This window comes from Boleophthalmus pectinirostris, unplaced genomic scaffold (genome assembly GCF_026225935.1).
Source record: "Boleophthalmus pectinirostris isolate CB_2022bp ecotype Guang Dong unplaced genomic scaffold, ASM2622593v1 HiC_scaffold_19, whole genome shotgun sequence".
NCBI classification, from domain to species: Eukaryota; Metazoa; Chordata; class Actinopteri; order Gobiiformes; family Gobiidae; genus Boleophthalmus; species Boleophthalmus pectinirostris.
The window spans coordinates 17,672,051-17,682,139 of NW_026571140.1; positions in this window are offsets into that span (position 1 = coordinate 17,672,051).

The window sequence follows — 10,089 nt, forward strand, 5'->3', positions numbered from 1 at the left end:
CTCAATACATTTATGTTTATTCCACATTTCTTGTAGGAAGTAGGATTATGTAGGAAAGCATGTCTTACAAATTAGCCTTAAACAAAATACAGTATACATGTAACAACTTTATGACAGCAATATTTTCAGAAACAATCAAAGACCCACGTGTAATGGATACTTCACAGATTTTAACATTTTAACATTTAACACACTTAAAGATGCACGAACCAATACTGGTATCTGATATTGGCGCCGATACTGAAAAAAATTGCTGGATCGGATATCAGCTTCCAAATATCGGTACTGTCGATGTCCTAGTTTGGTATATAAATCAAACTCACTATAACTATTTTATCTATTGTATGTGCACAAAGCTGTTCTATAGTTACTTGAGAGATAAATCACAACTACATCACACATTTGGGTTATTTTTATCTTATTTTATTTTAGTTTTAAGTAAATAAATGCTGTTTTCAGTCTCTGCATTGGTATTGGTTGATATCAAGAATTGGTATCAAAATCAGTATGGGAACTGAAAAAGCCATATCGGTGCATCTTTAAACACACTATACCATATACTAAAAACTGTGTGATTCTTAATTTGTCCATCAGAAGAGGAAAGATGATGCAACTGACCCAAAATGGCAGAAAATATAAAAAATATATATTCTTCAGTCTGTAGCAATTAGTTTTAATGTTTCCTCAAGTAGAACCCCAAAGCAAAATGAGTATTTACAGCCTGTTTTTCAGTTGTTGACCTTTTCTTTCTAATTGCAGTTATGTGCTGTAAGTAGTTCATTCTAACAACCCAGTCAAAGCCTCAGCAGATGCTCCTTGCATGATGGCTTGTCTTCGTTAGCCTCCTGTGTTTTTCCACTGTTTCATGTGCGGGTGTCCTCCTGTATTTGCAGAATGAAAGGCCAGAGACACAACAGAATGTGGGTCACGCCTTAATCGCTTTCATGCTATCTCTGTACTGAGCTGTTTGTCTCCCATCACACACTTTCCCACACTGGGGCTTTCTTCATATGCACCTGCTCACCAACGCACCACTTTCCTTTCAGAGAGACTGAATTTTAAGCATGCAGAAAGTGGGGACAGTCAGTGATGTTTAGTCTTGTACTCTTGTTACATTTATAGTAAACAATAGGAATTTTGAAAGATTGTGTGTTCAGTTAAACTCAGTAATTCAGTAAACATGTAAACCTGAAATCTCCCTTTTTTGACCCCAACGATTTGTCATTACTGCAGCCTCTTAATAAATAATAGAGCATTCAGCTACACTTCCAAAGGTTGGCCCTTTAATCCTGACCCATGCATAATGTTGTTGTGTCCTTGATCAACACACTTCCTAAATCTTGGTCTTATGAATGTAGCTTGTGAGTGCAGCTAAGATCCATAGTCAGCCTCAGGGCAGCTGTAGCTTATAAATGAGCAATGCAATGTGAAACACTTATCTTCAGAAAAGCAACATAAACCCACGGCTTTATTATTATAACAGTAAAATTATTCATTTCCGTTGAAACTGTATTTCTTAATCATTAAACATTAATTAGTAGTTAATTATATAGACGTATGCACATACATCAAACAAGTAAATACCACAATAATATTGAACAAAGTTGAGAAATAGAACGAAATCAGAACAAGTGATCCCACAAAAGCTTTCTTGAGCTGTGAACAAAAAAACCCAAATCCTACAAATTAAACGAAAAGTAAACCATATAGATTAGTGCAAAAATAGTATTCCAAACACAGTTAATGACATAGTGAGTTTCATACAATCCCCAAAACACTATCTTATAAATGCTCATGCAGCTCCACATACTGATTGTCCTGACTGTGTCCCACCTGGTCAATAGCTGAATAGCAAACATCATACTAAACCCAACAATTTGCTCTTCTTGTAAAAGTCACATGTCACCAAGTACACATTCATATGACGTTTGTGCTCTATATTTTAGGGCCAATCCTATGAATAACATTAAACTGTGCAGACAGACTGCTACACTGTTTTAATCTCATGTGACTGGCTTCGGGTCTATCTCAAAGGTCACTTGGCCTTATATTGTAAACATGCCATATCAAATCCAAATGATATTTTCCCACAGATTTATAGGGGAAATAAATCAAAAAACACCAATATACACCGAGTTGCACTCATAGCCATAAATCCATCCAGGAATATTGTTGTTTGCAAATGTGCTGACATGAGCATACAATCCCACTCATTCTGACCTCTAATTAAACTGTGAGAAATAACTTGGATGGGGACGATTTGCCTAACTTCATTTGCCAGCTTTAGGCACAAAATTAGAACAGCGTCAGCAGTTTTATAAGCTCCACACCTATTGTTCCCACCACTTTTCATTACAATTGCATCTCTGTCTCGAAAGTGGAGATATGGAGTCAGTGTGTACGCCACAGTGATTAGTGACTATGATTTAAGCTCTTTTTAATTAACCTTGCCTTTCACTTGAATCCTGTCCTTATTTTCTCGGAGAGAAAATGAATTTGTATCTTAAAGTGCGTAGGCAGCAATAGTCTATTGAGATGTGCTGTTATAGAAATGCTGAATGACTTTATGAGGAGTACAGGTGAGTTTAAACAGGTGAGTTTGTGCCTTTTGACTTGTGTTGGCTATTGATCACATATGTGGCTTTGTTACTTTGTTACCCAAGTTGTGATTAAGTTACTGTATAAAATGACATTTTTCTTGATTGTCATTTTGAAAAATCTTTGTCGCATTTTATATCTTTAATTACTAATATTAGAAAATTTTATAGTCCAGACATATTGTAACGTATTAAGCATTTCCACACTGTAATAACCATTGACAGTTCCATTTTGGTGCTCCAGTTTCCTCCTTCAACCCAAAACGTGCTTAGGACCTAGAGTCTACCAGTGCCGCACTGCACTCACCCTCTGTTCCAGACAGTTTGCATAGAACACATTTCCTAATTCTACAAATATAAATCTATTTAGGGTCCTTAACCCACAAGAGTCAAATGTGGTGACATTTGTCAGACTATACCGCATCGGCCCATGTTTACAGATCAGAAAGGAACTCTCCAAAAGTCATGTTAAGTACTTTTAAAAAGCAGCCCTGGGCCGTAGTGAGTACAGAGTGGTTTAATCCAGTGACCACATGTCAGACATGTGGCTGTGCATGGATGGAAACGCTCTGAGGCTGTATTCATGTGCATGCCATATTAGCCAAGCTCACGCCTGTGCTATCTCCCCTCACACCTGCAGCTCAGACAGGCCATCAGTCTATTAGGGAGCTGAGTGCTTACACTCAAATGGATTACCTCTGCATTTGTGCATACGCCTCTGTAATGTCCCATCATATTATGAGCCAAAACTCAGGTTACCTCAAGGCACACCTCAAATATGTTGAACTGCAGAAAGAATAAGAATAATCAGAATAAGACATTAAAAAACAGAAAAAAAATAAAAAAATAAAAATATATTTTTTCTTGTATATAACATGGTCATATGTTTACTGTTGTGTTTAGATGACAGTTATTTTCCCCAAAGTGCCAACTCTAGTCCCAAAGAGGGCATCCGTTAAAAAGGAAACAAACCAAAAATACATGGTAAATCATGGGTGCCTATTATATTTTCTTAGGAAAGAGGGTACAGTTTATACCTGGAACTATATTCCATGTAAATGTTGCACCCATTTCAGGATTAATTCAATCTCTAACAGCCTTACCTGGTAAAAGTGTGCACATCGTATAATCTCTTGTGTGCGTTCCCCACTGCAGAAGAAGGTGCTGATTATTCCTATTAGAATCATGTTGTGTTCCAGCCACAGTAACAGCAGTGTCATCTGCCAATGTTATTTCATGCTCGGTTGGGTGTGAATCAATTTCATTCCAGGGAACAATTACTGAAGATTGCAGATTTTTTTTTTTTATTCTCTAGTCTTACCAATCATAACATTTGTATCAAATACTTGTATGCGACCTCCACACAGAGCCAAAATCAAAACATGTCAGCAGTGATCATGTGACTCTGAAAGGAATGACAGGTGACGTTCAGTATAAAAGCAGTTATGCCTGATGCTTTCTGTTTAAATGGGGAAAATACTATTGATCAGTGTTTGTCTGTTTTGCTTGTAGTCCATTAAATTCTCGGCATGACCTTTGTGAACTTTCACCTTGACCATTTATATTGGAACACACTGGAATGTTACTTGTACGAAGAATGTATAGGCCTCAAACCAGTGGCAAACAATAAATCCCTCCTTGTTCCAGCACTGACACTTCTTTCAGACTTTACAGTAAAAAGAATGGTTACACACGAGGATCCATGCTTCAACAGTTCGAGGTTGTGTAGCTTTTTCTCTAAGACGGAGGTGTCATTCAAGCCTGGCTAACTCTAAGTGGAGGAGAGGGTCCAGCCATGGATCACTAAACAGGAAAGACAGACAGCCCCTTTACAATTAGAACCAAGTCCAATGGATCCAGCCGTCCACTGGCCTTTAGTCAGACATGGCTGCTCTGACTGTTCCTGGTTACAACAACAGGGCTCTGTAATTAAAACTCATAAAGGACACAAATTAGCTGCTATCTTTGGAGTAGCATATTATATTATTAGAACAACCAGCCTAAAGCATTTCAGCAGGAGGGCTTTCGTCAAGTGAAGAGCATAAATTAGCATTATTTATTGTTTGAGGGTCCCGTGTCATCTTCAATCAATCAGTCAATTAGTTTTTTTCTAATAAATTAATATTTTGCAATAATCCAATTGATTACAACAAAAAATACAAAATTTAATGGCCAATTCTTGGAATCATAAAAAGAGAAGAGATGTAGCCCCTGTGGAATTTTTGGCAACAGTGACTGCTGAATAGAGCTCCACACCATCACAAATACTTGTGATTTATTATCAAGATTACTGATAATAACAAACTTGAAGAAAGAAAAGAAAAGATCCAGTGTTATGGTGATCAGTGAGCACCATACTTCCAAGCAGCTTGATAAGGCTGCTTTAGGCCATTGTCCTGAAACAGTGGAGGAAGTCCTTCAAACAAGTCTAGATTCTGTGCAAGTTCTTCAACATGAAATCCACATTTGCCACATCATAGTCAAGGAGACACAGCAGAAGAGCATGGCCCAGTCTCCACAGGTTGTTGTGGGAATGTAGACAACAGAGCCAAAGATGAGGGATGGGAAACTTACTCAAATAGGAAATGCAACAAGAAAAGACTGGAGAAGGCAGAACCAGCCCAGGAATCTCCAGCACCTGGGGATCTTCAGCCGAACAAAGGCCCAGGAATGCACATGGTCCAGATCTAGACCCAAACCTGGGGAAAAAAACAACAACAAAAAAACATGTGACAATTCACCCAGGCAGGCTGCTGAGGAGGTTATAAATGGTGAACCAAATTGATGATAACCCCCTCAGCCAGTTGAGGTGTATCCTCAGAGCCCACCAAAACACAAAACAACAGAGACCACCAAGGCGTCTTCCAAAAAAGGCAGGTGACCACAACACTCCAGCAGAACAAGAAGAAAAAGAAGCTCTAAAACCTGAGATTAAAAAGGTGTATCCTTCTGACTCTCCAAAAGAACAGGGGACCACCAAGAGGTCTTCTGAGAAGGTCTTCTGAGGTCTTCATAAGACCACAACAGAGAATGTTTGTAAAACCAGCCAATGTTCAGACACCACGAGCAATTTAGGTCCCAACACTGAAGAATGAGCCTAAGATTCCTTCCAACTGCCTGACTAAGAATGAACAGGGTGCTGACAACACTACCAAAGATGGAGGTTATACAAATGCAGAGACACAAACTCCTAAAAAGAACAAACATAACAGGAGTAGTAAATAAATTTTAACTTCTTAGGTTCTTTTTAAAGACAATGCAGTAAAGTGTATTTACCTTGTTGACATGTTTCGGCTGCTAGCTGCAAGCCATCTTCAGAACTGACCATGGCTTGCAGCTAGCAGCCGAAACATGTCAACAAGGTAAATACACTTTACTGCATTGTCTTTAAAAAGAACCTAAGAAGTTAAAGTATATAAGAAGACATAATGAACATCATTGGCTTAAGGAGTAGTAAATATTCACAAAAAAATGCAAAAAAAATGGTAATGATAATGGTAATTTACCATACATTTCTCATGATAACATAACATAAATTATAAGCAGTCATAATCTCTAGACTTTTATTAGACCTGATTGATCTGGCATTAGATCTGGCATTTGAAGTTATAATGTTCCATGTAACTCTATTACTATGCGTTGATATATTAAATATTAAAACATCTTTCGGTGCAGAGTGGACAATTTAGTTATTTCCACATGAAGGCTTGTATGCTAAGAGATCAAAATGACAACATCGAAATGAGTTTTGCCTTTAGTGTCTCCCCTTGAAATGATTTGATTCATTTGTTTTCACATAATAAATGTTAGTCTCTTGAAAAATGAAAAGAAAAAAGGAAGGTTTGACAATATCTTGTCCTGATACCTTGTGTTTTACTTGCAAACATGATTGCACTTCTGTATTTTTGCACAGATTCCACTTTATATAACTAATTTTTCCATTATCTTGACCTCTCTTTGACAAATATACAAGAGCTTTTAACAGGGTCTAGTCACCACGTCTCATTTCTCACTTTGCAGAATATCAAATCAACATTACATGAAAGGATTTCTAAAGCAAAGCACAGGAGCACAATAAAGTAACAAAGTAGTATAGGAACACAAATCAATAGAGTCTTATTTTACCGCGTGGTCCATCACCTTCCACCCACTCTTCACAGATCTAAACAGACACTGGGCTTGTTGTTCATCGTGTTTCCACAGCAATATTTCTGTTTATCCTGCAAGACAGCTATACAAATAGATGAAGTGCAACAACCTGACATTTTCTGTACTTCAATTACTTTGCAGGGCCGGGCCACGTGGGTTAAAAGCCAACAAACCATAACTTTCCCTGACATTTCCTCCCCCCACAGTGACCGTTGATGGATTCTCCCTGACAAAGCATTCATTATCCCAGAGAACAGAGAGTGCACTAAAAATCTCTCCTCTCTTCTCTCCTCTCCATCCTTTGGCTAAATCAAGATGAACTCAGCCACAGAAACGAATGGGCTTCACACTTCCCTTGTCATGAAGAAAAAAAGCATTAAATCACTGTAGGATATTCACTGGCAATCAAAAAGTGTATCCTTATTGTAGAGCGGCCATTACGGAGAGCTGGGCAGAAGGGCATGGTGAATGAAGACAACTGTTAGGTGCCAGTTTGCATTTGAGTTTGCTACAATGAGGAAGGCTGCAATGGAAATGAGCTATGATGGCATGCCAGGGAAGATTAGCGCTGTGTTATCATTTATCTAGAGTTTAGTGCACGGGGTATGTCTATGGGCTGAGACGCAGTGACTACACTTGACAGAATCTGGCCTCTAGCTCATTTAGACTACAAGCACACTGTACAAGAGGGAGTGGAGGTTTTAAAGGAACTGCATGTTAGATTTTAGTTTTCAAGAGTTCATATTACGCTGTTTTCTGATCTGCTGTAATGTTTCCTCATCAAAAACATACCCAGAGTTGAGTTTTGTTTCAGTCACATAACATACAAATCTTGCATATTTAGGCTGAATTCTGAAAACACCCTGTTCCACCTTGTGATGTCATGGTAATACAGGAAATGCTTCACCACGTTTATAAACTCCATACACCTTCACCCTAGAATCCTTTGGATAATTTCAGCCCTGTAATTTCCAATCTCTACTAGACAGTGAAAGTTAACTTGAAAATTACCACTTCATAAGATTTGGTGTTTTGATTCTCAAGACAATTATCCAACCAGAAAGTAAAATGAGCCTCTCATGAGTCTCAGATTTGGTTTGATTTCAGTGCTGAAACCCAGTTGGTTTAAATCTAAAAGGACTCTCTGATCTGAATCTTGACTACCTAGCACCTGCAGCCCATCATGAATCAGTGCCATTACAGCCTCTGCAGCTCAGAGAGTGAATTGTAGTGGTTCTAAGCTTTCACATAAGAAAGTTTGTCAATATAGTGAAAAAAAAGTATATGTGTCTTCTTCAGGCATTGACAGTTTTAATAAAAATACCTTTTTATTAAAACTGTAATTAGGGTTGGGTATTATCGAGAAGTTGGCAATATGATGCATACATTGATACATAGGTCACAATACGATACATATCTCGATACAGTGAGCTTATGTGATATATTTCAAATCGATTCAATACGGTCTAGTAAAAAGAATAATAATGTTGCATTAACAAGTTCCCTTCCTCTAAGCATGCAACAAAACTGTAGCACTGTAACAAAATAAATTTAGTAAAATATACCCAAAAAAATACTATTGGCGATATATCAATACAGCAGCCCATGATATCGATACTGTATCATCACATCAAAATGATATATTGATATTTCAATATTTTTGCTCAACCCTAGTTTTAATAGTGGTTAGCCTATGTCTTGTGTTTTCTTGTTTTTTTAGCCCACTTTTAGTATTTTTCTGTAGAAAACTAATTTGGTCTTTTTGAAAATCCTGATTCAGTTTGCTCTGGGTTTACTTCCTCAAAGTCTAAACAATTTGTTTCAGATTTAGTCAGTGTGCTATAGCCTATATATTTTTTGGTCCTAGGTGAGTCTTTTCTATCATCCTGGATTCCACCATTTTCCCATGTAAAATTTCTCATTATTTTATCCATCTGGTCTGATTTAAGGATGTTAGTGACTCATTTCAGTTAATAGGTAACAAAATACTGGTAAAGTACTGGTGGTTCTGTAAATATCTAAAAGGTTCAAGTTAGGGTTATTTAAGGGTGAAACTAATTCAGAGTGTCCAAAGAATTCAGATCCAATTACACTGATGCAAACTCCTGATACTTGGATAATGTCTGATAGCTTTTGCATAGTTGTCTGAGCCTTATTATAGTAGCAACGCAAGAATCAAGCTTCGTGTCACAGACTCCAAACACATCCATTCACTGTGGACAGGCTAATAAATAAAAGAGTAACCCAGTGGCAGTAACAAGCCTATAAAGTACAGCTTTGTTTTACAAGTGAACCAAACAGACAGCTGAGAAAGATGGGCACCTCGCAAAAGACAAGTACTCTTTACAAGGTTGAGAGGGGAGTAACTATATCCATCAGCACTGCATGCACACTGAGACTAGTACAGACTCGGGCATACTATTCATATTCTTCACCCCCAAGTATAAGCACTGCAGAAAGAAACTTCATTTTTCTGTCTTTTAATTTGCCACACTCACGGGATGATCTGTACCTTCAAAATTTGTTGTTGTTGTTTTCATCAGCTTATGGACAGTCTACATAACACCTCAGCATAGATCCAAATGTTTCTTGTGCATGGAATAGACATTACATTATGACACAGGGAATATTTCAAAAGTCATTGAGCATTTTAGTGAGCATGTGAACAGTCAAAACATGACTGCAATGAGCGGCACACTACACAAACATAAACACATTAGTCTTAATGAGATTGCGGTCAGAGCTTTGACTCCATCAAATCTAATATATGTGATGCTGGATGCTTTCCAGCTGGTTGCTATGGTGATGGCTACAGAGGGTATGTGGTAAACAGATTTGTTTACCTGCAGCCACAGATGAGCAGTACAGTAAAATGTGTTTATGCTGTTTCCAGGTGCTGAGGGGGAGCACTGTGTGGACAGAGCACATACTCATACTCATACAGAGTATGTGTCACATCAAACATATGCAGCTCTGTGTGGAGCCGAACCATGGCACTAACCAAGGCTGGCATTGAGCTCATCCAGTGGGACAGGGAGAGGGTCCCAGGGGTCTGAGCTCTGGCCTGGGGCTCTACACATGTGGCTGGAGAGGTGTTTGTGCTCACAGAGCTACAACAGGGCCACAACATGAAATCATGTCATCACACTTCATTATCTGTAGGGTCTGCACTCACAAAATATTTATCGCATGATGTAAACACTTCAATATCTCATACTAACAACACGCAAGCAGAAGAGCGGAGCCAAGTTCACTTCTTTACTTTAATGTCTTGTCAAAGCATTCATTAATATTTATTTGGTGTGTTTCATATTTATTACAATTCAGTGATCAATTTAAACTT